Genomic DNA, 27,960 nt, shown 5'->3' on the forward strand with positions numbered 1-27,960 from the left:
CTATATTATTTCTTAAGTATGATTTTTGCCTTGTTGTCATGTTCCTCCTTATATTTCGTTTGTATCATCACTGCACATCCAATTATGACATGTTCTATTGTTCCTCGACACATTTGACACCTTCTGTATTTATTATTATTATTATTATTATTATTATTATTATTATTATTATTATTATTATTATTATTATTATTATTATTATTATTATTATTATTATTACTATTATTATTATATGGAATATAAAAATAACACATCATCGTAGGAGGAGAACTAAGAAAAATTGGGAAATATATGATGGAGGAATTTGAAATTTTTAGGAATAAAATTATTGTGGTGCGGTCCTCAAATTAAAGTTCCAGTAGTGAGTAGTATCAACCAGTGTGTAATTTTACCATTCATATGTAATGAGGACGTCAAATAATCGGGGCCGTCTCGTCGGTGGGGCAAGTCGGGCGATAGCCGAGACCTCACGATAAGGGAGGAGAGGAAGAAGATTCTTCATGGAAAGTAACAACTTCACTATATCTGCTTCTCGTTCCGATTCAAAATAGTTAAAGCTGAAGAATTATAATTTTTAAAGCCTTTTTACTATTAGCATGGCGAAGTGAACTCATGGTTGGTGGATATCAGTGTGATTGATAGAAACTTGATTTTCAAAATAATACAAAAGAAAGGACGATATCATACGGTCTAAAAAAAATATTTTCAGGGTAGCTCTGTCGATATGCTGGACCTGGGCAAAATTAAATAGCGGGCCAATGACGTTAGGAGAAATTCCTTATCTAGCACGAATATTGTTTGCGCCAAGTTCAACTTTTTCTTATCTAAGTTACTGAAGAGAGGATCTGGTGTGTGAGGGTTCAGGTTCGGTGCCAGCTCTCACCAAGTGGCTTTTGACGGGATTGTCCAGTTTCTTACCATTTCTTCATTTCATCATTTCGTTCATTACGTCATCACCGCCTCCCAGAACGCAAAAATTTGAAAATCAGTGGTGCTCTAATTCACAGTGCACAGTTGAAGGTTCTGGGAGTACTCTTAGGGTTAGCAAGGCGTCTGGAGCCCGCTCAAGAAAAATTTTGGAAATTAACTCTACTGAAAATGCAGTCATAGATATTTTAGAACATTTTTTTTCATAGTGGAAATAATTCTTGAAGAAGTTATGACGGCATAGCCCAGGGAGCTTCTAGGGTTCTAACACCCCACCCCTACCTACTCTCTTTTCCTGCGCTCTTAGAACTCATCATGCAATTCTGAGCGCTAATCTTACAAAGTATGAAAGCAGTGGCGGATCTAGAAAGTAAAAACTGGGGGGACAGCTAGAACCGAGATTGTGATAGTTTCAACAGAAAAACTGCAACCGAAATTATATCTAATGTTTCAAATCATTGCCAATAAAGAATAAACAGACAAAGCTTACTATAAATTTTCAAGGATATATAAATAACTTTAATTATTTTTGTCGCTCAAAAAACTGGGGGCTTAGGTCCCTCGGCAAGAAGCTAGATCCGCCACTGTATAAAAGGAAAGGAAGCAAAAAGAAAATTTAAGCAGATGTTTTTGTGTAATGATAATCTATACAATGCAACGAATTAAAATGAAAAGCTTGTCTTTATTTAAAATTACAGTCTTTTATCCCTCACCTTCTGCGCTCTATTAAAAAACCATGACCTCTGGAAGTGGCATTCAAGAAACTCTGGGAAAAGTTCGAAAATAATTTCCTTTTTTTGTGTGTGTTTGTTGTTGTTGTTGTTCTTTCTCTATTGTGTGAATGGTGAGCACACCCACACAAATACTGGAGGTGCTCGAGCATTGAAGCACTATCGGATGCGGTGCCCCTGTCGCTATCCTTATCCTTAAGTTTGAGAAGCATAATCGTGGAATAATAATAATAATAATAATAATAATAATAATAATAATAATAATAATAATAGTAATAATAATAATAATAATAATAATAATAATAATGACAAGAGCTAATGCCCTTGTCATTGCAAATTTTGAAAAGTGAAATCAGAGGAGCGATTACTTTTCTTCCAATTGCCGGACAATCCCGACGCTCACTTCTTGCACTACTTTTTTCCACTTGATTGCGAATCCGCAAAAAAGAATTTCCAGCGGAGCGTATCGGTTTGGGCTACATACAATGTCACTCACTGAGTCAGAGTGGAAACCCAGACAAGCCGAGCCGAGTAATGGTGAGTGAAATAAATGGAGTGAAAGCATCGTAAGTACCTGAGAGCGAGTCTCCATCATTCAAGGTCAACACAACAACCACTGACGACGTTTTCCTCTCCTCGCACAGTTAGCAGACGATAAACTTTTATACAAGAAAAACTTGCCGTGTAATGTTGTGAGACACATTTGTATTGGTTGCGCGTGTGTGTTTTGTTAATTATGTGCGTGGAAGTGTTTTAATAGTGAAGTGTAACAAGAAAAAAAAAGTGTCGAAAAACAGTGTTTACCTGTCGTGTTCTACCAATCAGCGGCTAAATTAACAACAGCAACCATTCCCGCACATTGGGACTCGGATCCAACTTTTACATGGCGTGGAAAGCGCTATGGCTCAACCAGAGAATATCACAGTATTTTACTCGGCGAAGAGAAGGTAAAAGGAAATAAATACAGATTAGTAATTTTCGTTAGTTTGTTTCAAATTTGGAAAATGCATATTAATGAACTGTGCATATGGCAAATGCATATTCATTCACATGTTAATGTTATAAATGACATTTAGTAAGTTGTCACTTGTATACACTGCTCAGTGGCGTTGTCATATTCTTCTAGAGGGGGACATAAATCCGACAAACATGGTATCTGTTTAGAATATGACTTCAACTTTACCGTGTTGAGAAAGAAGAAAATCGTGTATTTTGAAAGCTAAATATTTTTGTAGAGTATTATCATTATACTATGCCTATATAATCCATTTTTTTTATTTGGATATCGGCCTAGCCTACTTGTGGCATATCTAGAATTTCGTGAGGGACTGTTCAAGCAGTGGTGGATGTACCTAGGGTCCAGGGGGCATAGGCCTCTTTAGTTTATTGATGGTCAAAATTAATTTAAGCTATTATTTACATATTTCTGAAAATTTATCGTGTTATATTTCATTCGCCTCTTATTACAAGCAAAATTTCATATGCATTCTAATTTAAAAAATAGATTTTCTAATCTGAAAATTGTAGATCAGTGTTTGATTCCGGTGGCATCAGCAGGAGCGTAAATAAGGGCTCCGCAGACCCCGCATTGCGGAAGGGCCCCCAAACCATTAGGGGCCCCAAAATCATGAAATGGGACGTAAATCATGAAATGGCCCCACGCTGTCTGGGGGAGGGCCCTCAAGCTTTTAGTTATGCAGCTGGGCATCAGCGCCGTAACTTAGATTTTTTTGTGGGGGGCAAGCCAGTGTTCGAAGTGGAACCAAAGCAGGGGCGGTATGTTTTATTACGACCTTTGATTCGACATACCGGTACTGGCTATCTAAATGTTGAAATACAGTGACGGTATGTAGCCTAAAATATTACATTTCATTTATATAATGACTAAAAACCATTGGAGAGCTTCTCTGTAGTTACCGGGGGGAGGCATGAGAGACTTTCATCCCCTGCCAACAACTCCCTGAGAAAAAGAATGTGAAATATCCCCTTATGTCGTATTATGGAGAATTATAGACGAAAATGCTCAAGAATCGAGTTTTTATATTAACAATTTCCTGCGCGAAAACTTCCGGACCCCCACTCGACTGAGCAGGGGTGGATCCAGGGGGGGGGCGATCGCCCCCCCCCAGAAGAGGAAACTTTCTTATTTTATATATAACCACCCCCAATCCCAATCCCAAACCCAATCCCAAAGTTTGTAGCCCTTAAAAGTAGCAGTATGACAACCCATCGCCCCCCCCCAGAAGTCGGTCCTGGATCCGCCCCTGCGACTGAGGAGTATTCCAAAGCCAAACCCCTGGATGATTCGCCCTTCATAGCAGACAACCTCTAAATCCGTCCATTCTCAAAACAAGACATTTATGTTCATTAAGACAAAAAGACACACACAGATAAGGAAGAAACAATTCAATATGGGACATCACTATACTGTATAAAGTAGATGAACTTCTTTGAAGACACCTCATTTTAAAATAAAAGGTAGGAAAAAATAAAAGTGTCGGCATTGTCAGCTTAGGAATTATTTCTAAACAAGAAGTAAAATATGTTTACATGCAAAGCTATTCGTCAATTTCTATGTATAAAAATGGATTTATTAAAGGTATTTAGCATCTACTCTTACATGACGGTATGTCTAGATAACTGAAAAACCATAGGCGGTATGCCTTCATCAATGAAAAACCAGAGGCGGTATGGCATACCACCGCATACTGTCTCACTTCGACCACTGGGGCAAGCATTAATATGGGTATTGGGGACCCCTAGAAAAAAGTTGGTTTTCTAATTCTTGGGCCCCCTCTTTCCATTTTTATTACTCTTCATGGGCTCCCGGAGCCTGTGGGCCCTCCAGCATGGCAGGGTCAGCGGGGCCGTTAGTTACTTCCCTGGGCCCGTTCCATACATGACGTATTAATTAAGGGGACAATATTGACAAATCTCAAAGCTATACGAATAAATATTAATTCTAGGACCGCCAATAGTAGACATTTTTTACTGAAATGGGTCCACGACTCATTTTTGTTTTAACTTATTTACTTTTTGTGTGCGGTTTTGTTTATGCAGTGTAGTGTACCTGTTTGATGCTTCATTTATAGTTTCATGTTCGTATCGTATATGGAATAAGATATTTTGTCGTATAGTGGGCCCCCCTTGAACGACGGGGAACTTCCCTGGGGGCTCAGTTGCCCCCTACCCTCCACAAGTTACAGCCCTGGGTGGCATATTAATCTGCGTAAAATCAAGATACTATGCACTGAAGTGTTTCATAATGCATAACGATTCATCAAACCTAACTATGAGCGCTGAATGCATGTCAAATGGGGCCATTTGTTGCATTTTTGTAAGTCCTTTATTTTTATAACACTTACAAACTATGCGAATTGAATACTAAAACCGGAAGCAGTAGAGCTATAACTTCCGGTTGATTAAATTTGTTCTTTGGACACTGAATCCACACACACACAAATAGTTTTCTGTTACCTATGACTGAGAATCAGTATTGAAACCGGAAATGTACTAGTTTCTCTACTTCCGGTTTCAGTACAAGAATAATAGTCTATTCGTAGGGTCACGAATCTATTGGTCGCCTCCTAATATAGTTTTCCTCTTAAAAAATCAACATTGGAACCGGAAGTGGTAATACATTTAACCACTCCTGGTTGCAATATAGGGATGAAGTCACAGATGAAACGTATTCTTTGGGTACTGAATTCATAACGAAAAAACTGCTTCTCGTTATCTGTTAGCGTTGTTGCACTGAACGACCGGAAACCATACATTTTCACAACTTCCGGTTTTAGTAGGAAAGAAAGAACTCGAGATGAAATTTATTTCTGTGATGTTAAATTCGTATGAGAAAACAATTACGGTTTTCTGCTAATGCAGATGAATTGAAACCTTAAATGAGAGTGGCTTTCTACCATTTCCGGTTTTAATAGATAGATGAGGATGAAGATGAAATCTACACTTGGGACGCAGAATCGATTCAAAAAAGAGAAAAACATTTTTCGCTATTTATTACCAATCTTGCTCTATGATGGTCACATTAAAACAGGAAATTGTTCATTTCTGCTACTTCCGGTTTGAATAGATACCTAATAATTGAGTTGTAGTCTATTCTTGCGACGCTAAATGGATTGCCCCCCCCCCAAGAAAGCTTCGTATTATCTCTTATCGTTGTTCTGATTCTTCAGTGGTAGAGGACTTACTTCTGGTGCGTAGGATCCATGGTTCGACCCCTGGCAGAGTAAGTTTGTGGTGGACAACATTCAATTCTATCATCATTCACTAGGCGTAGTCATCGTCTCCCTTAGTCTAAAGGACATAATTGTGGGACATTAAACAGATATTTCCATTATTACTGTTCTGATATCTGTTAATAAACGGATGGGTATAGCCGTACCCTAAAACTTTCTGTACTTATTTATAACTATACACAGCAAAAAATAAAGACAACCCAGTTTTAACACAGACTAGTAGTATAATCCCACCATGACTACCACTTAGCGTGTTATATCAATACCAAAGGTCCGATGTTGCGGTCATGGGCGGAGTTATGAGGGGGCATTGCCCCCCCCCCAACATTTTGACAAAAATAAAAATGCCACCTATCAGATGGAAACATGTCAAGACCACCGAGACCGACCAAAAGGTCTGCCCCCTCCCAGCAGACAATTCCTAGCTCCGCCCATGGTTGCGGTTAACACAGGCCTAGTGTTACCAGTTTGACACTTGTATATGGTGTTGAGCAATGTGAAAATAACGCCGTGACACTGCTAAAGAAGTAAATACATGAAGAAATACGGAAACGTCACGATATTCTTTCTTTGTTTCTATATATATTTTGTTAGTATTATACGTTGTGTTGTTAGTAATACACCAGCTCCTTAGAACAATAACTAAACAAAGCTATCACAGCTGCCTAAAAGTTCTGTGTATCAAATAGATACCGTTATACCGTAATTTTTAGATGCTTCTTGCTTTGCACGGATACAATAAATATCTAAATAACTGACATTAAGAATTTGTATCAGATTTTTCCTTTTAGTATGAGTAAAGTTTTATTTGACATTTATGCCCAGAAATGAACAACAAATTACTTCTTCGGCGTAAATAGTTTGGAAGGATACGAATTTTCTGACAAAAATTTACGTTACCCGAAGTGCTGCCATCTGTTTCCGATATTCTTGCCCTTATTCTCGGTTATGTGAGATACTTGGTTTAACCACTATATTTTTAACAATGTACTCCAAAGTCAGATGGACTTGAAGTAGCACCAGACGTGGGTCAAAATTTAACATAACTAAGGGAAACAGAATCATTGTGTTAACTCAGCCTTTTTTTTTCTTTTTTTTAATGTAGTTTTGAAGTCGGAAAGGTAAACAGCCTCTGATTTATAAGAAATTGCTAGAAACTCAGAAGAACATCTGTGCTAGGAGCACTTGAGAGTGAAGTCATGCATTGCGTGGCAGGGTAATATCTTGTGAAACAAGTGCATAGTCGTGACAACGAAGAGAGAGAGAGAGAGAGAAACGGAGATAGGTTAATGAAAGTTCCATGGCTAAGAGAATTTGGAATCGCTCTTGTCATACCGTTCCTCACAGCATCACGAATTCGTTGAGGTAAAAAAAAAAAAAAAAAAAAAAAGTAATTAGATGTACGTATTTAATTTTGGAAAGATAACTCACATACGCATTTAAAATTCATTTGTAGGTGAACTGACCAGCAGAGAGATCGTTTATTTGAAAACCTTATAGTCCTGCGTTAAAGAAATGTTTTGTTTGTCAATTCATTAAGGAAAATCACGCTCATAGCGAGAACACTGAGGCAAGAAGAGGGGCGAATTAGCTTCTAGAAGGAGGGAAGTTGAATTCACCTTATTCATAGCTTGTTAGCATTATTATTATTATTATTATTATTATTATTATTATTATTATTATTATTATTATTATTATTATTATTATTATTATTATTAAGTATTCTGCCTTTTTAGCAGGTCATGGAAGGAGTTTTTCCTTCTCTTTTAATTTTAGATTTAGGCCTGGAAAATTTTCTTCCACGTTTCTCTATCTTCAGCTTTCTCTTTTAACTCCCAATACTTTCTTCTGTTTCTCAAATCATCCATCAGTGTTCTTCTTTGCTTTCCTTACATCCTTCTATGGCGGTGTGAAAAAGACAATTTGTTCGCAAGATGTGTCCAATCCAATTGGCCAGATCCAATCCAATCGCTAGAAGCATCCATTTCTCTCCTATCCGTTTCAAAACATCTTCATTTGTTACTCTCTCTGTCCATTTTATTTTCTCCATATTTCTTATATAAATATTTCTTCTCAAACTTCCGTAATGCCCAAAATACTATTTATTATAAGAAATACGATAAATTATTTATTGTAGCTTTGGAAAATTCAAGATTACTCATAAAACTCCAACTCACCAAAGCAGTATATATATATATTTGTGTTACAGTTTCGGCTATGTAACGTAGTCTTCCTCAGACATGTTACATAGCCGAAAGTGTAACACAAATATATAATCTTAAAATATATTTACCGCTTTGGTCAGTTGGAGTTCTATTAGTAATAAGGAAATACGATTTTCTTTAATGTTACCTAAAAAAAAGAAGAAAAAGAAAAGAAAAAAGCATTTCAAATGCATTTGACAAGTATTAGCACAGTTTAATGTGGTTTTAATCACTGGCGTCTCTGGCAAATAAAATTTGGGGGGGACATCAAAGAAAGTGATTTAAATGGTACTACCTAGCCCAACCTGTTTATTGTCTTCGATTCCATTTGTTATTTTTCTGCTTACCTTCACGGACCGACCGCCTGAAGTATATTAAGAACTCGTGTTAAAATCGTTTCACAGCCTGAATATTATATTCCAAATAAATATAATTATCATTATTTATATATTATTTTGTCGTTAGTAAATTAATTAATTAAAATAAAATATTTATTTATTTATTTAACAACCACCAGATACAGCTCAGAGGCCATTTTACACTGGATATCTAACAACAACAACAACAACAATGGAAAGGATTTGGGAAGGCATCGGCCAGGGCCTGTTTAGTAGGTACCATCCCGGCATTCGCCTGGTAGAACTGAGGGAAACCCTGGAAAACCCCAGTCAGGATGGTCGGCAGCGGGAATCGAACCCACGACCTCCCGAATGCGAAACCAACGCTCTACCACTTGAGCTACTTCGCTCGGTAAATTCAATATTTTGTACTATATTGGGGGAACGCGTCCCCCTTGTCCCCCCGCCAGAGACGCCCATGGTTTTAACAACTTCTGAAATTTATTTCGAAGTGAAGACCGTAATTCTATGAAGTGAATGTAAAGATTGGTGCCTGCACAGGAGAAAAACATCTGGAATTTCCATGAAAAAAAAAATGAAAAACAAATGAGTGTGTTTCACAGGATGAAACTAAGGCATCCAAACTATGCGAATTGAATACTCGAACTTCAAGTAGTGCAGTGGCGTATTTACGATTTTGTTTCGGGAGGGGCTTTGCTAACTTTCGGGGGGGAAGGCCTTTCCCTGGAAATGTGAAAATTCTGCAAGATATTTCATTTACTTTACTATACTAAGTAAGATTTCGGGGGGGGGGGCTTAAGCCCGGAAGCCACCCCCCTAAATACGCCACTGAAGTAGTGCATCTATAACTACTAGTTGCAATAGAGGAATAAGATCAAAGATAGAACCTGTTCCTCGGACGCTGAAGCCATATCAAAAAGTTATTACACGTTATCCCTTACTGTTTTCGTTCTATAACGATAATTAACAAGAAAGAATAATACTGTATATCGCCTGGAAGGTAACATCTTAGGGAGAAAGCTTCTGTAACGGAAAGGGCAATTTCACATGGAAAATTCAGATTGTATTTCATCTAGTAACCGATTACAACAAATATTACCGTTTTGTGTAAAGATAAAAAAAATTACATACGTTACAATGTACTATATTCACCAATTATTCTGATTTCTGGATTGCTCTGTTGAAATGTGGTTTTTATTATTAGATCGTGATTCACTAAATACGTTAATGATGAAAGTAGGTTTGTAAGGAACAGGTGTCTTTTGTGGAAAATAATATGATGGACCTAATTTTTTGGTACATGCATTTAAAAGCAATGTACAGGGTGTTTATAAACAACACCGACAACCTTTGGGAGGCGATTCCTGACACCAAGATATGACAAAAAGTATAGTCCAACCTGGGTGCGTAAATGCTTCCTTTCGGAGTTATAGGGTGCCGAAATCATGAAAAGAAAAAAATCTAATTTAAAGGTCCATAGCTCCAAAACTATGGAATCTACCGTAGTTGGGTCAAGACTTTACTTAGAAACTAATACGTACTCTATCCAAAAATGCATGTTTCAGAATCTTAGGGTAGTCACGAAGCAATTTTTATATAAGGAGTTTGGCTACGGGCATATAATTTGAAATACTCTCCAACTACCTGTATACAAATTGTTGCTCAAGTACCAGAGGATTTTGAAACTTGGATATTTGGATAGGGCACATTGTGGTTCCTAACTGAAGTCTTGACACGACTACGGTAGATCCCATAGTTTTAAGAGCTATGGACCATTAAAATTCATTTTTTTCATGTTTTCGGCAGCTAATAACTCCAAAAGCAAGCATTTGTGCACCCAGGTTTGTCTATACCTTTTGTCTTATTTCGGTGTCAGGAATCACCTCCCAAACGTTGTTGGTGTTGTTTTCAAACACCTTGTATAATGTTAAAGAGAGAAGCCAAAATATTACACTTGAAGGGTACACGGGAATAACGATCTAAGTCCATTTTTTTTTTTTTTTTTTTTGTTTTTGAGTTGTTATTACCGTTTTACACAACGAATAGTGGTCTTACATATAGTAAAATGTAAATTTCGAAAATGTGACCAATGTCCCTGGAATTTGTGTTTTGGACTTTGGAAGGTACTTTGGAAAAACGATCAAAATCCACAGGTCCATCAGAAGAATGATCGAAGTCCTCAGTTCCATAGTCCTACTGATTCAATGCCAAGACGAGTTCAGTTCGTGTCAACAGAGGTTCACTTTCGAAAGTCATACTTTGGTCCATATGAAACGTACAAAATCATAGAAACCTGTCAAGTTGGAGAACTGAAAGCAGATTCATTGTCTCCAATACAGCAGGGACAGCCTGTTGGAATTTCGCGTACAACATTTGAAGACTTACAATTCTTGAAGCAATTCTGTGGACCAGAAGCTTAACAGTACTTCCGTTCATTGAGAATGTACGAAAATGAGATGGACGAAGAAAGTGACTTTCAGAAAAGACCCCTTCCCTCCCGCAAACAAGAGACAAGGTGAAATATTATCTCTACGCATGTATTCAGGGCTGGATTAACCCATCTGGAGGCTTGGAGCTAGAAAAAAATATGAAGCCCCTGCTAACTATACCTAATACATTTGTGTGAAAGTACAGTAGCAAAGTTAAGGGAATATGTTGTATATTTTTTGGTCATATTTTATTTTATGATGATGATTGTATTTTCATTATTCTTTTTAGGTAGCCACTTGAGATTTTGTTCAGAATGTGGGCCCGGGGCTATAGCCCCCCGCTAATCCGCCCCTGCATGTATTGTTTATTCAAGGAAGGTTCTGAATTTTTGTTCTGTAACTGAATTTTTTTATTTGTAACTGTTAATCATTGCAATCTACATGATGTAGGATTCAATAAAACTGTGTATTACTTAAGAACAAATACATGACGTAATAATTGTCGACAGGCCCGCAACTAGAGGGGGCTAGGGGGCCCGGCCCCCTAGACCTTGACACAAAATGCTATTATTAATACAAAAAAAAAACGCTATTTAGCTATGTTTAAGATAATTTTTAATGACTTGGCTTCCCCTAACATATTCATGACCTCCCAAAACCTCTGTGGCTGGTTGCGGGCCTAATGTCGAGAACAAATTGAAAATGGTCCTTACACTTTTAAATCGCTTTTCCTCAAAACGTTTAAAAATGAACTGCATTCGTTATTTCTGTGTATCCTTCACTTGTAAAAATCGACATATTTAATTGAACTGCATAAAATCATATGGTTGAGTGTAAATCGTTATCCGTAGTTTGCGACAAAATCGATTTCAAGTTTGTTTTACGAAAATCTAAAAATGTATGTTGTACGATAATAACGCCATATGTTATTCAATATCAACGTGAAATTGATTCTGAAGTCTACAGTGTAATGAATAGTGCTTTTAGGTTCCAGCAGGAAGAAGACGACAGTGCATGGTATGATTAATGAGTTAAATGAATTTCTTTGAAATGAACTTTTTTGAGTTTAACGTCCCACAATTTATCCTTTTTAGACTAAGGGAGACGCATGATTAAGGCAAATGAATGATGATGGAAGAATCGGTGGAATGGAGAAAACGAGAGTACCCCGACAAAATCCATGGACATCATGTTGTCCGCCACAAATTTACTTGGCTGGGAATCGAACCGGAGACCCTATTGACCAGAAGTAAACGTTCTACCCAGTGACGTATTTAGGGGGGGCTTCCAGGCTTAAGTCCTCCCGAAATCTTACATACTATAGTAAATTTTATGAAATATCTTGCAGAATTTTCATATTTTCAGGCAAAGCCCCCCCCCGAAAGTTAGCAAAGCCCCTCCCGCAACAAAATCGTAAATACGCCACTGGTTCTACCACTGAGCCCCCGTGCTCTCCCCTCTAGTTAATGAGATGAAACTCAAAATTATGCTAAATTCTTAAACTTTTTATTCTAATATTGTCCGAACATGATTGATACAAGGCAAATGGCATTTCAGGTAAATGGCAACGTTGCATTTACGTTTACCATTAGGCGCATAAACAGTGTACAGCCCAAACGACTCGTCCGATTTAAAAAACAATTTCTTCACTTTAGATTGAAAACGGCATATTTGGAGACGGTTTTCCCTCTTACATTTTGTTGTAGCTCTGATTATAACAGAGTTACCCTCTTGTCAGGGAACTTTTGAGACACCCTGTATGTTACTCCTACTTTATACACTTTATAGGCTCAGAATAAAAGTGCGTGGGTCGTTCAATATGTAAATTTCTCTAAAATGTAAAATATATTTGTAAAAATATACATACATGTGTAGGTGGGTCCTTTTCCTATCTCACCACATAATTTCCATTGAGATTCAGGCATTTGTCTCACCGTTGCACAAATCTGTACAAACCCTTTGCAAAAAATCAGGGCTCTCCTCACATTTCGCTTTATTTTGCAATGCAGACTTTAATACCGGAAAAAGATGGAAGTAACTCGGCGCTAAATTGAGGCTATATGGAGAGTGGAGCAGCCGTTCCCATCCTAATTCTTCAATGTTGTGTTTTGTTTGTGTGCTGAGTGGCGGGAGGCGTTATCGTGAAGAAGAAGAGACCTGGTAACTTATGTCGAATTGCGTTCCCCTGAAGAAGAGTTCGGGTTCGACATAAGCGGAATGTCAAGAGAGTGAGAAATAGTTTTTTTTTTTCAAAACCCCTGACTTTTTTTAACAAAGGGTTTTCACAAATTGGTACAGCTCACAGATGACGAGAAGAACCCTAGCAGAAGTAGTGTGACGTAGGTATGGGCTTGCCCACTTTTCGCACGGGGGTTTCAAATGACACCTCGGAATAGCACACATATAACTTTACCCGGAGTGGCAGACGACATCTAAGTATAGACCACACCTCAAAAACCGAAAATGGACTTGACCGTGTCATTGACCTTTCCCCGCTACCCCTGTTTTAGGGTTCTTCTCGTCATCTGTGAGCTTTACAACGGTGATACAAGTGCCTGAATCTCAATGGGAATTATGTGGAGAGGTGACGAAGGCACCACCTACACATGTATTTATAGTTTAGAAATATATATTAAAAAATAATTTTGAACAGCTTAGAAAACTTATATATTGAACGAATCACGTACTATAATAGTATTAAACCACAACATCTGATTTGTAGTTTTCGAAATAAATCCTTATTCCAAAAATTCATTTTTCATGTACCATTATATTAGTTCTCGAATAACAAAAATATTCATCTGGCTGGTAGTAAAGAGTGCATTGAATGATATTTGTGAGTACGTCGAATGTGGTAATATCCGTTCATTTAGTCCAGCTTCTCCAACACTATTTCACCATAAGAGAACTTTGTTCACTCGTGACGTGCTTCGGAACAATATAGATTTATTTAATAAACATCTGGCAAGACTGAATTTAATAGTAAAAGTATTTATTTCTCTTTAAAAGTTTTAATTTGAACACTAAAAATAAAAGAAACAGTATATAATAGGCTATTTGTAGTGTATGTACGTATTTAGTGTTCACTTTTCAACATATAAAATCCTAAAAGTGCATCATATAAAGCTACTAAAGTTACAGCGTAAGTGATTGCTCTCATAAAATGCAATGTAATTGCTTTGTTGAATGGTTTTGAACAAATGTCTTGATCTAATAAAAATGTCAGTATGCCTTTTTCTCTCTTCAGCAGAAGGTAAGCTTTGCCCTAGGTTCAAAATTTTATATGAAATCAATGCCAGCGCACTCTTCTAAACACCTTTCCTATAAAACTAGTTGCAGAGCTACCAAACCATTTGTCTTTGTTTTATTATATTTATTCATTTGTTTATTATCAACAGCAATTTCCGTGTCCAGCTATAGTAGGAGTCAATATACAATCAATTATAGTTAAGATAAAATATAGCAAAGGTTTATATTTTTGATTACTGCGAAGTGAACAGAAAAATAAGCATAAAGTGTTCCCGGGAAATTATTAGTTTGCAAGTAGTACATTATTTTTATACATGTAAAAATCTACAATATAATTATGATATAACGAAACCAATACATATCCAAAAAATGACACATTAGTAATTCATACATCTCATAAAGCTGAACAAACTATGAATTAGGGATGGGCCAAACCGTTTTTTTTTACAAAAACCGGAAACCGGTTTCTAGAAAAACCGAAAACCGAAAAACCGACATTTCGGTTTTCTCCAAAACCGGTTCTGTTTTTCACCGAAACTGGTTTCGGTTTTCTCCCAAAACCCAGTTCGTATTTTCACCGAAACCGGTTTCGGGGGAAACTGTTTTGGAAAATACATAAAACTATTTCTGTGGAAACGGAAGTGGTTTCCGGAGAACAACGAAGCTCTATTCTGGTCAGAAATAGAACCAGTTTTGGAAAAAACTGAAACTGGTTTTGGAGAAAACCGGAACCAGTTTCGGTGAAATCCGAACCGGTATTAGGTGTAAACTGGTTTCGGCGAAAAATCGTTTTTTTTAATTTTCAAAACCGGTTTCGGTCTTCCAAAAATCCGGAAACCGAAAAATCGTTTTTTGTGCCCATCACTAGTATGAATTCTCATGCGTACTATTTGAGAAAAATGAGTATTTTGTAAATCTAAAAATTGATGCTGTACAATAGGAACGGCATCAATTAATAAAATACTTCACTTATGAATAAAAAAAAATCTAAGTGATACTGAAGTACATTCTCATTAGAGCTTATTATTAGGACTCTAGTAAAATGATGGAAGTAACACAGTTACTCTTAACAGTGACTCAGATACTCCTAACGGTGACATAGGTCCTTCTAACGGTGGCTCAGATACTCCTAACGGTGACATAGGTTCTTCTAACGGTGACTCAGATACTCCTAACAATGGCGCAATTGGTTCTAACGGTAACGCACATATTACTTGTAGCTTTTGATAAAAAAAAAATAATAATAAATATAATGAATAGGAACTGCGTGGTTTGAAGTATGCCATACTCACCTTCTGAGATTCAATTAAGATTAATGTAAAGGGACAAGTTTTGCCGATAGATGTCACTACAATCTTCGTATCTCTCCCATGTATTTTTTATCTTTCACGAAAATTTACAATTTCTTTTACAAATTTCAACCCAGAGAGTTCAAATTTTTAAAGAAGGAACTTCATAACCTATCAAAGGGAACAATCCGTGCCGATTTTTTTTATTTAGAATTTTCTTTATTGTTGAAACAATTGCATTGTTAAAGATTTAGATAACCATTCCAACAATCAAGCAATTTCAACAATAAACAAAATTCTAAATAAAAATCGGCACGGATTATTGCCTTCGATAGATTATGAAGTTCCTTTTCTAAAAATTTGAAGTCTCTAGGTTGAAATTTGTAAGAGAAATCGTGAATTTTAGTGAAAGTTAAAAAAATATATGGGAGATACGAAGACTGTAGTGCCATCTATCGTGAAAACTTGTACCTTTAACCCAACCTTAAACAGTATTTTTTTCTGTCCAAGACGGACCTTTAATTGTTTTCTTGAAAGATGTTTTTTACGTTTTTTTATTATGCCCAGTGAATCAATTTAGACCTTTCATTATGCATAACTTAAGAACCAGAAGCCTTCATACCATAATATCTTACACGGGGTCAAATTTCACCACCGTGTCAAGTTCGATTCAGGTCAGATGAGACGTGTAAATGACGTTTCTGTTTTCCAAAATAAGGCTCACAATTTGACCGCCCATAACTCGGGAACCGAAAGCATGCACAGCATAATATTTCATACCCGTTAGCAAATCAAGTTCTAGCAGCATGTCATGTTTGAACCCGGAGGGCGCAGTGACTCAGTGGAAGAGCACTTACTTCTGGTGTGTGGGGGTCCCTCGTTCCATTTGAGTTGATTTTGAGTTTAGCGTCCCGTTGAGGAGCGAGGCTATATGAGACGTGAACATATAGTTTAACGAGGGATTCGAACCACATGAGATCTCACCGGGAATTGAACTCAGCCCTCCCATGCCAAAGGAGCGTATGCTAACTGCTTGGGCACGAGGGAGGTCTAGTTCGATCCCGGCCAAGTAACTTTGTAGTGTTCAACATCGTATCCGTGGAGTTTCACGGGAGTTCATCCATCTCCCTTAGACTAAAGACCATAATACGGTAGTTGGACGTTAAAGGGAAAGATTCCTTTGCATTTATCAAGTCTGAACCCGATCGGATAAGGTCAGTTGAATTTACACGATGTTTCATAGAATAATCTAATAAGGACGAAAACTATTAAAATCCAGATTTATTTTAACCCTCCACTGCATGGTGTTGCCATTTGGCTATGTTCTATACATCTTGGTATAGGCGCAATAGTACAACTCCAATCGCCTACATCATGCTTTTACTATGCTCTGCTGTGGTTCTAATTGTAATTTTCCCCACTAGATCTCCTGTACTGCAATTTTGGTAGTGCGTACACACTAAATACGAATGCGAATGCCATAAAAAAAAAATTAAAAATTCAGGCACAGTAGGGTTAAAGAAAATAGAGGTAGCTTCACCTTATGAATCAAGATGCGCTGAAAAATCAAAATGTCGCAGCATTGGAACCTGTGTTTCTTTCAGACATAATGTTCTGGGGGGGCACACTTAATAATTCGGGTGCGCACTCCTGATACTATTCTCCTTATTATTATATTATAAACATATTACTTTGATCTCCTCCTGGGGAGGCACTCTCAGAGCTCTGGGGGGGCAGTGCCCCCATAAAAACATGTCTGAAAGAAACGCTGATTGCAACATATTTCTAATGCATATTGAGGCTCTTCGTGAGTTGTAGAACCACTAATAATAGCTTTGAGAGTTGTAGCAAAACGTGTAACAGGATTTGCTTTTCGTTCTTTACGAAAGGAAATGATGTGTGGGAAATTGCCAACTATGTATATCTTCAAAGATAACACAACAAACAAATATTTACTCGTGTTATCTGCTGATGTAAATGCCCCTATAGTGGTGACGTCACTTGGAGACCTTTCACAAGAATAACTGACAAGCTCAGAAAAAGAAATTGTTTCGCAATTAAAACTTGTCGCTTACAAAGATAAAAAATATAGTGGTAGAGCAGAGTCATTGATTGATAAAAACGCTTTCTCAAATAGTTTTCAAGTCGAGACCACTTTCATTACTGTCGTCAAAAGCAAATTTATATATATTTGAATGAATTTAGGTCAGTAAATCTCCCTTATATAAGTTTTCCAGTTTGCCCATGTGCTTGTCCGGGATACAAAAATGTCAAAAACTACTTTATGGATCACTTTCAATTTTGGCCAGGATTTAAGGTGCCAAAAGGACTTCGTTGATGGATGTTATATTCAAGCCGGAAGTGGTAGAAATCAACTACTTCCGGTTTTAATGTTGATCAATATAGAGCAAAAAACGATAATAGATAGCGAGAAGCAGTTCCCTTGAATCCATTTACCGTCCTGAGAACATGTTTTATCTCCACTCTTAACTTGCACGGTAGCTCAGTGATAGAGTGCTGACCTCTGGTTTGTGGGACCCCTAGTTCGATCTCCGGCCGAGTAAGTTTGTGGTATACAACTGGGCTTCGTCGGGTTCTCCCCAGGCCCGTATCCACGGGGGGCTAGGGGGGCCGGGCCCCCCCCTAAACTTTGGCTGGCCCCCTGAAAGTTTCACGGTACACTTACAAATGAATTATAATATGGTGATGAAGTATAATATGATTGGGTCGGGCCCCCCTAACTTCTACCGGGCCCCCCCTAAATTTTTGGGCTGGCTACGGGCCTGGTTCTCCCGTTTCCTCGCACATTGACATTCTACCAATTATTCCATGAATATTCGTCTGCCTTAATCACCCGTCTCCTTTCGCCTATAAAGGGTATAATCGTGGGACGTTAAACTAAAAGATTTCATTTCATCTCACTTTTCATCCTTAACTCTCTACCAAATTCGGAAGTGATACAGATCCAGTTTCAAATCGGTCTGCAAACCTTCTCGCAGTAACCCCTGCCAATTATAATTGTTCTTGGGTAACTGCAGAGCATTTCAAACCAGAAGACATTTTGTAATTGTATTCACTATATTGGATCCGCCATTTTGAATTTTGTAATTTTGACGTCAGATTCTGAATCAGCTGTCCCAAACCTTCCTGGTAGTAAGTTTTCTTCTACATTAAGTGATTGTCTTCTGTTTATGCTTGAAGACCACCGCTAACGTTCAAAGAGTGGTTTCTTCTCTTAAACCCGCACCATTGTCGGAAAAAAAAATACGTGTCGATTAGTCGATTGTTTTTCGATGTTTTATAAGTATGCAAAGTTTCATTCAAATCGGTGAGTTACACTTCCGTAAATCTCCTTGTGAGTCGTTTAAAAAAATCGTCTGAAAAAAATACGTGAAGCTTAAAATCCTTCTGGATATTTCGCATTATAGGGTTGTCAATAAAATACGTACTGATTTATGATTTTTTTAAACCGTTACAACTTTTCTTTGAGAAAATCTCAATTTTTAATTTTCATCCTTCAGTAAACTACTCTTATTTGTGACGGTGGGAAGAAAATCTGGAAAACCTTCTGCAATTCTATAAGAATCTTAAGTTTAAAATTTGATTCAGATGCGTTGAACAGTGCATCCTCTAAGTAAGTGTACATCAGGACAAACCGACGAAGAGAGGAACAGATCAAAAAAATCAGTTTTTGGACATTTTGGGGTCCATGGAACATGTAAAATCCGATGGAAAATTTTTAGTAAATTCTAAAAACATTTTGTAACAAAAGTAATAATTAATTCTGAAAATCAAATTCTTCATGTAGCAGTTTTTTTTTTCGTAGACTCTTCATTGCCTTCTTTCATTCAAATTGTTATACTTTGATACAAATTTATATTTCTTTTCTGATTTTCCAAAGTCAAGAATCTTCCAGGCACTTATGTTTCTTAAATAATCCAGAAATTCAATACGTGACATTAAAATATGGAAGCTCACAAACTAAATACAACTTTCTTACAAGGCTGTCTATAATCTTTATTATAAATTAACTAGAAATGTTACAGTTTCGGAAGTAGTAGTCTGAAGAAGGAAGTGATATACTTCCGAAACTTTAACGTTTCTAGTTAATTTATAATAAAGATTATAGACAGCCTTGTAAGAAAGTTGTATTTAGTTTGTGTTTAAGATGGACACAAGGCCTTTTTATCATAATATGGAAGCTCACTAAAAGTTCAGCAATCTATTTCTGTTATCACTCTATATATGTTTAATCTTGCAGCACTGGCGTCTCTGGCATGTAAAATTTGGGGGGGGGGACATCAAGGAAAGTGATTTAAACAATACTACCAAGCCCAACCTGTTTATTATCTTCGATTCCATTTGTTAGCTTTCTGCTTACCTTCACGGACCCCCTGAGGTATATCAACAAGTCTGTTATAATCCTTATAATCCTTTCATAGCCTGAATATTATATTCCAAATAGCGTAATTATTATTTATATGTTATTCTGTCGTTAGTAAATAAATTAGAATAAAATATTGAATATTTTGTACTTCAAAATATTGAGGGGGACGCGTCCCCCTCGTCCCCCCGTCAGAGATGCCCATGTCCTGCAGAAAATGTTTTTTTCTTGGGAGGGCAGTAAATACAACATATATGGCACAGTTCATTAAATTTGGATTTAGACCACTTTAATACATTTTCATGAAGTTCCGATTTAATTATAAAATTAATTATCCAATAAACATACGTTCATTTGAAAATATACTAATTTTTGTAAGTAAAAGGACTGAACGAAAGGAGTCCGGTCTGACTAATGAACAGGGTACCGGACAAAGAACAGTAAAACCGAACTGTCCGAACAGTTTGCACACCACCGGAACCTTCAATGGCAAAAAGTACGGATGAATATTCACTCATGAAGAAGAAAGAAATCAAGTAGAATCACTGTTGCCAGCACGGGATAATAGAATTTTACTCGTAATGTGACAGAATTTCCTTTGTGGCTAGGTGGCTAACATGCTTTTTGTGCGTGTGGTTCCGGATTCGATCCCTGTTTGGACTAGTTACCTAACGTAGGATGGCGATACTTGGTTTGAAATTTCGAATCCTAATTCACATCTCAAGTTGTCTTGCTTTTCAAATGGAGTTCACCTGTAACCAGGGGTGCCCACAAGGGGGGGCTATGACGCAAACTGCGTCATTGAAATATTTGGGGGGGGTTAAAAATCTATATAAATATGTTTGAGAGGATGTAAAAATTAATCGAAAAGATTTTTTTATCATGGAAGAACACCTAGGGATAGACAATTCAGGGGGGGTGCGTCATGCACATGAGGGGGGGTGGGCACCACTGCTGTAACAGTATGCCATGGTTACTGTTTTCGTCTAATTTGGTGCAATACCTAGGATGACCAGAAATACGACTATTTTAGCCAGAAAGAGTATGGGAAATGTATATAATGGTGCTTCAAACTTCGAATAATGGATTACTACTCGAATTTTCAAACAATAGGATTCATTATTCGAACATTTTTTTCGAATAATTGTTTAAGTATGAAAAAGGCATATTCGGATAATCGAATAACAGTAATATCGATAATCCAATAGTAAACAGTCGAATAACTTTAAGGCGTCCGCCCAGCATCGTGAGACTATCTGGGGAGTCACGTCAATGAAATATGTGATGCCCATCAGGTCTAGAAAGGTCCTGATACGCCAGTTAGCGACAGGCGACGTAGCGCGCTGAACACCATGTTACAGTCGCTAATAGATGGCGTTGGAGCGGCTTATGTCCACAAAAGTCTGTCACACCAAGTGTTTTTAAGTATTCCTATATTATGTATTATTAGAAGGGGATATATTCTTAGTGCTTGCCACAGTTGTATCGTCATGAAACCGACAGAGATCATGACCGCGTGACATGAGGGATACGCTAGCACTCTCTGCTGATCTAGTGGCTAGCGCGCGCACCTTTCGTAAATGTGTCCTGGGTTCGATTTCCGGTGGGAGAGATGTGAAAAATGTGAAAGAATTTCGGTAATTGGTTTCCATCTTATTCTGCAGGTCAACGTCTCATATGGCCTCGGTCGTGCAAAAGGACGCTATCCAAATATTGCGATCAGCTGGTCTGAGTGCGGTTACAAAACTGAAATGTTAAGCTCCTGTTTGTATTAGGATTATTCATTTCTTAATATCACTAAAAGAGATTAATATAGTACTCTTTAGTTTTAAATGCTTTTATGCTAATTCAGTCTTTGTAACAGAGAAAAAGTATAAAGCAATAAGTTTGGTCAGAAGAAATATTATATAGTATTTGGATATCAAAAAGAGTATAATACTCTTTAAAAAAAAAAAAAAGTACTTTTGGTAACCCTAGGAGACCCCTATAGCCTTAATGCCGGAAAGGAATTGTAAACTCCTAAACAATTATAAATATTGCATTGATTAAGTAATTATGGTGCCAGTCACAGTAGTAAACTATGAGGTCATAATGTTTCACACCTATTGGTGGGTAACCAATGAAACAAGTTTCCTATAACGTTCTCTCACAGATGGTGGTTAAACCGCATTTGAAGGTCGCAAGGACAAACGATCGTAACTTGATACTGAAGCGGGATAAGCATCGTCTGTATATATGAAGAGCCAAGCGCCAATTTTATCTCTGTTGGTGGCGCTTATCAAACATTCCGCTATGTATGGACAGCTTTCTTGTTCAAATCTCGAAGAAGATGTCAGGTTACTTTTTTCAATGTAGCATTTAACAGTTGGTAATTATAAATAGAGATATCTCGCTATTCACCTGAAACCTTGATATGAATCATTTATCATCATTTAAATAAAAATTAAAGTGGTATTGTTTGTGATCGCATAGCAGAAATACAGCCGAACCGTTTGAAATTAATTTTGGAATATACAGGGTCATCCAGAAGTTCTGTTACACTCCTATATATTTATGTATTTTGCGATGAGGTAAAGTTATACATCAGAAAAACATACAATGTGATAAAACACGAAACAGTATTTTAATTCAGTAACGATCATTTTCGTAACAAATATTTATTCGCTTATGAATAAAAAATTGAGAAAAAGACTCATAAAATGCTTCGTGTTCAATATTGTACTGTGGGGCAGAAACGTGGGATATTACGCAATAAATGATTTTAAAAAATGAGTGGAAGGTTTCGAAATATGGGTGTGAAGAAGAATAGAAACAATTGGTTGGATCAAATGGAAAACTAATGAGAGAGTGTTAGAAGTAATGGGGGAGAAAAGAACAATTTTAGACATTATTAAGAAGAGGAAGAGAAACTGGTTGGGAAACTGGCTAAGAAGAAACTGTAGCATGAGTTACGTGCTAGAGGGTATGGTGGCAGGAAAGAGAGGGTGGGGTGAAAAAGACTACAATTAATGGACGAGATCAAAACAGAAAAATCGTACGTGAAGACGGAGAGGTTAGCGGAAGAGCATGAAGCATGGAAGCTTCTCAGTTGCAGCAAGCGACCTGCCAATAATGGCAGAATACATATGATGATGATGTACGTACGTTCTGCGATTCTACGCGTCATTGTGCGAGTGATTGTGGAAACTGTATGCCGAGCAGCTTCTTTCAGTTCGTTAATTATGTGGTAACTAGAACTAACATAAGTCCCGTTTAGGCCGGGACAGTTCCGTTTTCGGGGCGTGTCCCGGCCGTACCGTCAGTAGATGGAAAAAAAGTAGTATTTGTCCCGTTTTATGCAAGTGAAAGAAGTAAATAACAAACCCAGACATGCCGACATGGCGAGAGATGCTGGTAGCTTGGCACCTGGCGGGCGAGGGTGTTGGCAACACTGGAAAAGTCAGTAAAACGCAAGGAGTTGTTCGTTGTCTCCAGAAGGGTGTTGTTTTCTTCTTAGGCCCGTTACACAGTCAAGCGGAGCTCCGCGCTCCGTCTTCCGCCCTCCGCACTACGCGTGTGTGCTTACACAGTCATCCGTAGCTACGCGCTACGCGTCACGTGATTATATACAGGATTCTTCTCAATCAGTGTTGCGAGTCAACATGAAAAGTTCGAAACGACAATAGTGGCATCTTAATATTTCTGTAAGAAGAGAAAACTAAGAACACAGAAAAATAAATGTCTCAAGATTCATCCCTTAGTTTCTCAAAGAAGTCTGAAGGAAGCTTTTGTGTCTGTGTATATAGATTTGCGAGAAGACGAGAAGTACTTCAATAATTTCCGTACGTTAATTCAGTCGTTCGATGACCTAATTGAAAAAATTCCATCGAAATTATAAAAATGTAGTTTCAATAGGATCCATATACATAGGCTCTTAAAATACAGCACTTTCCTTTAAAAAATGTCATGATACTGTTTTTTAACAAATGAAAATAACGAATATTTGTACATTTGGTTAGAACTTCACATCCAATCATTGCCTCAATTTATCTTTTTTCATTGTCCATACCTTCATTTTTACCAAAAAAAAAAAAAAAACTTTACATATCTTGTTCCATGCTTGTTCATGAATGTCACGCTTTTTGTATTCCTCACAAGAGGGATCCCATTAACATGGTGTTAATTTAACCTCCGTGATAGTTGAAACTGAAACTGAAATTTGAAATTTGTTGAAAGAAAGTCGAAAAATGACAATAGTCACGTACTGTTAACAGTGGTACATTAGAGGCACCACATGTACAGTTCCAATTAAGCAGACATTAATTGGAAGTTCCAATTAAGCGAAGACATTATAGCTAAATTAAAAATAACACTTAAAAAATATGAAAATAGTATTATAGAACAAGATAAAATATTATTTAGCAACTCACTACCAAAAATAAGAAAAGAAATCTGGATTAATTTTCATTTTGCTTTTGCTACCATGCACGTTTCTTTTTAAATTTTAAAGAGAAGTGGCTGCTCCGCGCGCGGAGTTCCGCTTGACTATGTAAGCACCCATTTGCTCAATGGCGTAATCTGCCTCGCGGAGCGCGGATAGGGTCACGCGGAGGCTGCTCCGCGCGCAGAGGCCTCCGCGTGACTATGTATGCACCCATAAGAATCAATAGAACAATCTTGCCGCGCGGAGCTCCGCGTGACTGTGTAACGGGCCTTAGGATTGTGTGCATCCCAAGAAGTCTGTTGCGCAATGTAAGTGTGAAAACAAGAATTGTGTATTAGCTTCCAGACGTGTGGATGAAGGGCAACACGCGAGTAATTTAAAATTAGTGATCTTTAGCTATGGCTACCCCAACACTCTGATAAATAATTTACGCTTAGTACACTCGGAATTAATTGGCTCAATTGCCCCCCCCCCGAAATGAGCACCTTGATAAGATGGCAACATTGGACCCCCAAGTTAATAAACCTGACTTACTGAATGCAATAGGAACTTCAAGCAAGTACGATTGGAGTAATGAACTATCCGTCTTACAAACTCTTGAATTCATATCATTGTCATGCGATAAAAAACATTTCAGTAACTGCCGTTTGTACACTCATGTCCAAAATTATTGTCGCATATCTATAACTGTCTTCTTGTAAGAATGTAATTTGATAATTATTTTGCAGGGTACTTTTAATATTGTTACTATTTGTATAATCGGGAAATGTATATTTGTGGTAAATTTCATAGAAAAAGAATTATAAATACGAAAATTATAATGAACAAGAAAATTTTATTTTCGTTATTTACTGATCTTTTTACATGAAATTTGCCACATTCATCTCTTTGCCGATTATACGCATACTAACATTATAAGAAATACATGACGAATTCGTTATCCAATTATATTCCTACAATAACATATTTATTGACATGCGATAATAATTTTGGACATGAGTGTACGTAATATATATTGCTCGACACAGAAAATAAATTTTAATTTTTGTGTTGTAAAAAAAGTCAGATTAAACTATTCCTCTATGTTACAAAATAGGTGATTATGTTACAATAATTTAAAATAAATTTTAAACTGCAAATTTGGTATTTGTTTCACAGATTTTGGTACTTTATTATATAGTTTTATTCCTATATGGTCTAACGAGTTAGCTGGAAATCTTGCATAGGAATATGATTTATGGTTTCACTATTGTCTTCGTTTATATTCTGAATTTAGTGAAACATTTCCTTTCCACTAAATATGTTTGCAGATGAATGTGTGTTTCCGGAATATATATACACACAGCGGTTTACTACTCAGTCAATCCATTCTAAATGATCAAGCATTAGCCACTTGACCATATTCAAAAAATCTAATTTTCTCCTGAATGTTTATCCTATATCAGGGTACTTCAAAACCACAATTAATTATTTTTAAAACACCTCGTGGCGACGCAGCTTCTGCCGCCATTTTCCGTTTTCTCGATTTCAGGCGTTTACGTTGTTTTGAATATCTCAGCATGTATTTGTCCTACCAAATTGAAAATTGCTGGGCGTGTCCAACTTGTGCAGAGCTAAAACTTTGTCGTGTTAACATTTTTGCCTAAAAACACTTGAAAGGGGTGAAATCAGGGCCTACAATAGCAACATTTATGGACACTGAAAACACGTTTGGGAAGAGGAAGCAACTGGCGAAGAGGTCTGAATTTGTGTCTGCATGTGGTCCGGGGTCATACGTTTATATTAAAAAAATTGCAGACCTGTAGCTGCTCCCAAAGGCCTGAAAAAACGGCTCCATCGAGAACAAGCAAACTTTGCAAGCCATAGTAGATACATGATAGCTTTAAAACGAAATTAAAACGAATTGTCTACACTTGCGCAGAACTGCGCATAATGTGCAAATAATTGTGCGCATCCGCATATCTCGAAAACGTGAAGACTGCGATATATTTTTCTCTTGCTTAGTTTGAACTACATAACGAGTATAACATAATGCAAGAAAAAAACTAGAATCAAAGGTGAGCGTTTTCAAGCAACTGTGGTGAGTAGATGTTGGGGGTGGTACCTATATATATAGTTAGTGTTGCCACGAGACGAGCCTTTTTCATGTCTCGTCTCGTCTCGACAACGAGCAAACATTTCGAGGCGAGACCTGTCTATTATTTACGAGACGAGACACGCGAGAGTGTTGTAAGGAGACGAGATGTGACAACCCCAAAGATTCCGTCTCATGGCCACACTAACTATATATATAGGTAACCCTATGACCTATGATTTTGGCATGTTTCTTTGATGCATAGATGCCTGCATCACACTGATGTGTTCCAATAGCCCGCGACCATAGGCCTGATAGTTTATCCTTACGCTCTCTTAATACTGTGTTACTGTTTAGCAACATTGAAGACTTACAGTACTTGATATCACTACACCCGAATATGGCGACTATTAACGTTAACTATATGACTTCTACACAGGTGCAATGAAAATGTATGACTGAGAAGCCAGCCAGAGTGCCGTAACTAGACTCGGGTGTCCGAGGGCAGACCACCCCCAACATCTACTCACCACAGTTGCTTGAAAACGCTCACCTTTGGGTCTAGTTTTTTTGCATTATGTTATACTTGTCATGTAGTTCAAACTAAGCAAGAGAAAAATATATCGCAGTCTTCACGTTTTCGAGATATGCGGATGCGCACAATTATTTGCACATTATGCGCAGTTCTGCGCAAGTGTAGACAATTCGTTTTAATTTCGTTTTAAAGCTATCATGTATCTACTATGGCTTGCAAAGTTTGCTTGTTCTCGGTGGAGCCGTTCCCGAGATATCACGACAAATACCATCTTTAATGAATCGACTATCTCAGAAACTACAAGTTTTTCGACAAATTCCTGATAGTTACTTTAGTTTTGCAAAGTGTCCTATTAGTCTACCAAGTTTCATCAAAATCGGTTGTTATGGCCCAGACACTTTATGGATGTGTCACAGGCCATTTTTGAGTATAAACATATGACCCCGGACTATATGCAGACACAAATGCACACGCAGTCTGCAACGCCCCACGCCGCTGCAACAGGGCGGAAGATATGCCAGGTAGGGATGGTATCGAGAGGAGACGAGACGAGACTTTATACAGTCTCGGTTGATAAATAGCGGTCTCGATCTCGATCTCGTCTCGAGTCAAAAACTGCTGTCTCGGTCTCGTCTCGGTCAACAGATGCTTGTCTCGGTCTCGAAGGCCAAGTCTCGGTCTCTTCTCGGGTCTCGTCTCGAAAGTCTCGAAATAAATACTGTAAAATTATAATTGTGAAAGTATTATTATCATACAGTCTGTCGTTTCCGCTTCTTATTTTTTGCCTTCATTTTTGTCTTAAAATTATGGTATGATGTACCTCTTCGTAGCTAATTTGCTAGTGCTAATGCTTTAAATGTGTGTGTTCCAGCTTCAATCATCAGAGGGTATAACATACCTGGGATAAAGCAATAATAGTAACCCATATTTCACTTTCAGCAATAGACTTTGTCTCAAATAGCCTCAGTGCTGCCTATACAATTAAACTCTATTAAATTAACTCCAGCACTATACAGTAGTTTATTTCCTTCCTTTGAATCAAAATTGTTCAATACCTCCTAACGGATAACGCAACACAGGAGCACGAATGTATTTAATCGCGC

At 37.4% G+C, this 27,960-nt stretch overlaps 1 protein-coding gene across 1 annotated transcript in view; it reads left to right on the forward strand.

Moving 5' to 3' along the window:
• The first annotated feature begins 2,299 nt into the window (after positions 1 to 2,299).
• The window catches only part of SPoCk (secretory pathway calcium atpase), a 328,667-nt gene continuing 303,006 nt past the window's right edge, over positions 2,300 to 27,960 (forward strand). Inside the window, exon 1 of the mRNA XM_081745872.1 lies at positions 2,300 to 2,605. The gene's annotated coding sequence lies outside the window, so the exon portion shown is untranslated. The remainder of the gene's footprint in view (positions 2,606 to 27,960) is intronic.

This window comes from Thermobia domestica, chromosome 18 (assembly GCF_964235325.1).
Source record: "Thermobia domestica chromosome 18, izTheDome1.hap1.1, whole genome shotgun sequence".
NCBI classification, from domain to species: domain Eukaryota; kingdom Metazoa; phylum Arthropoda; class Insecta; order Zygentoma; family Lepismatidae; genus Thermobia; species Thermobia domestica.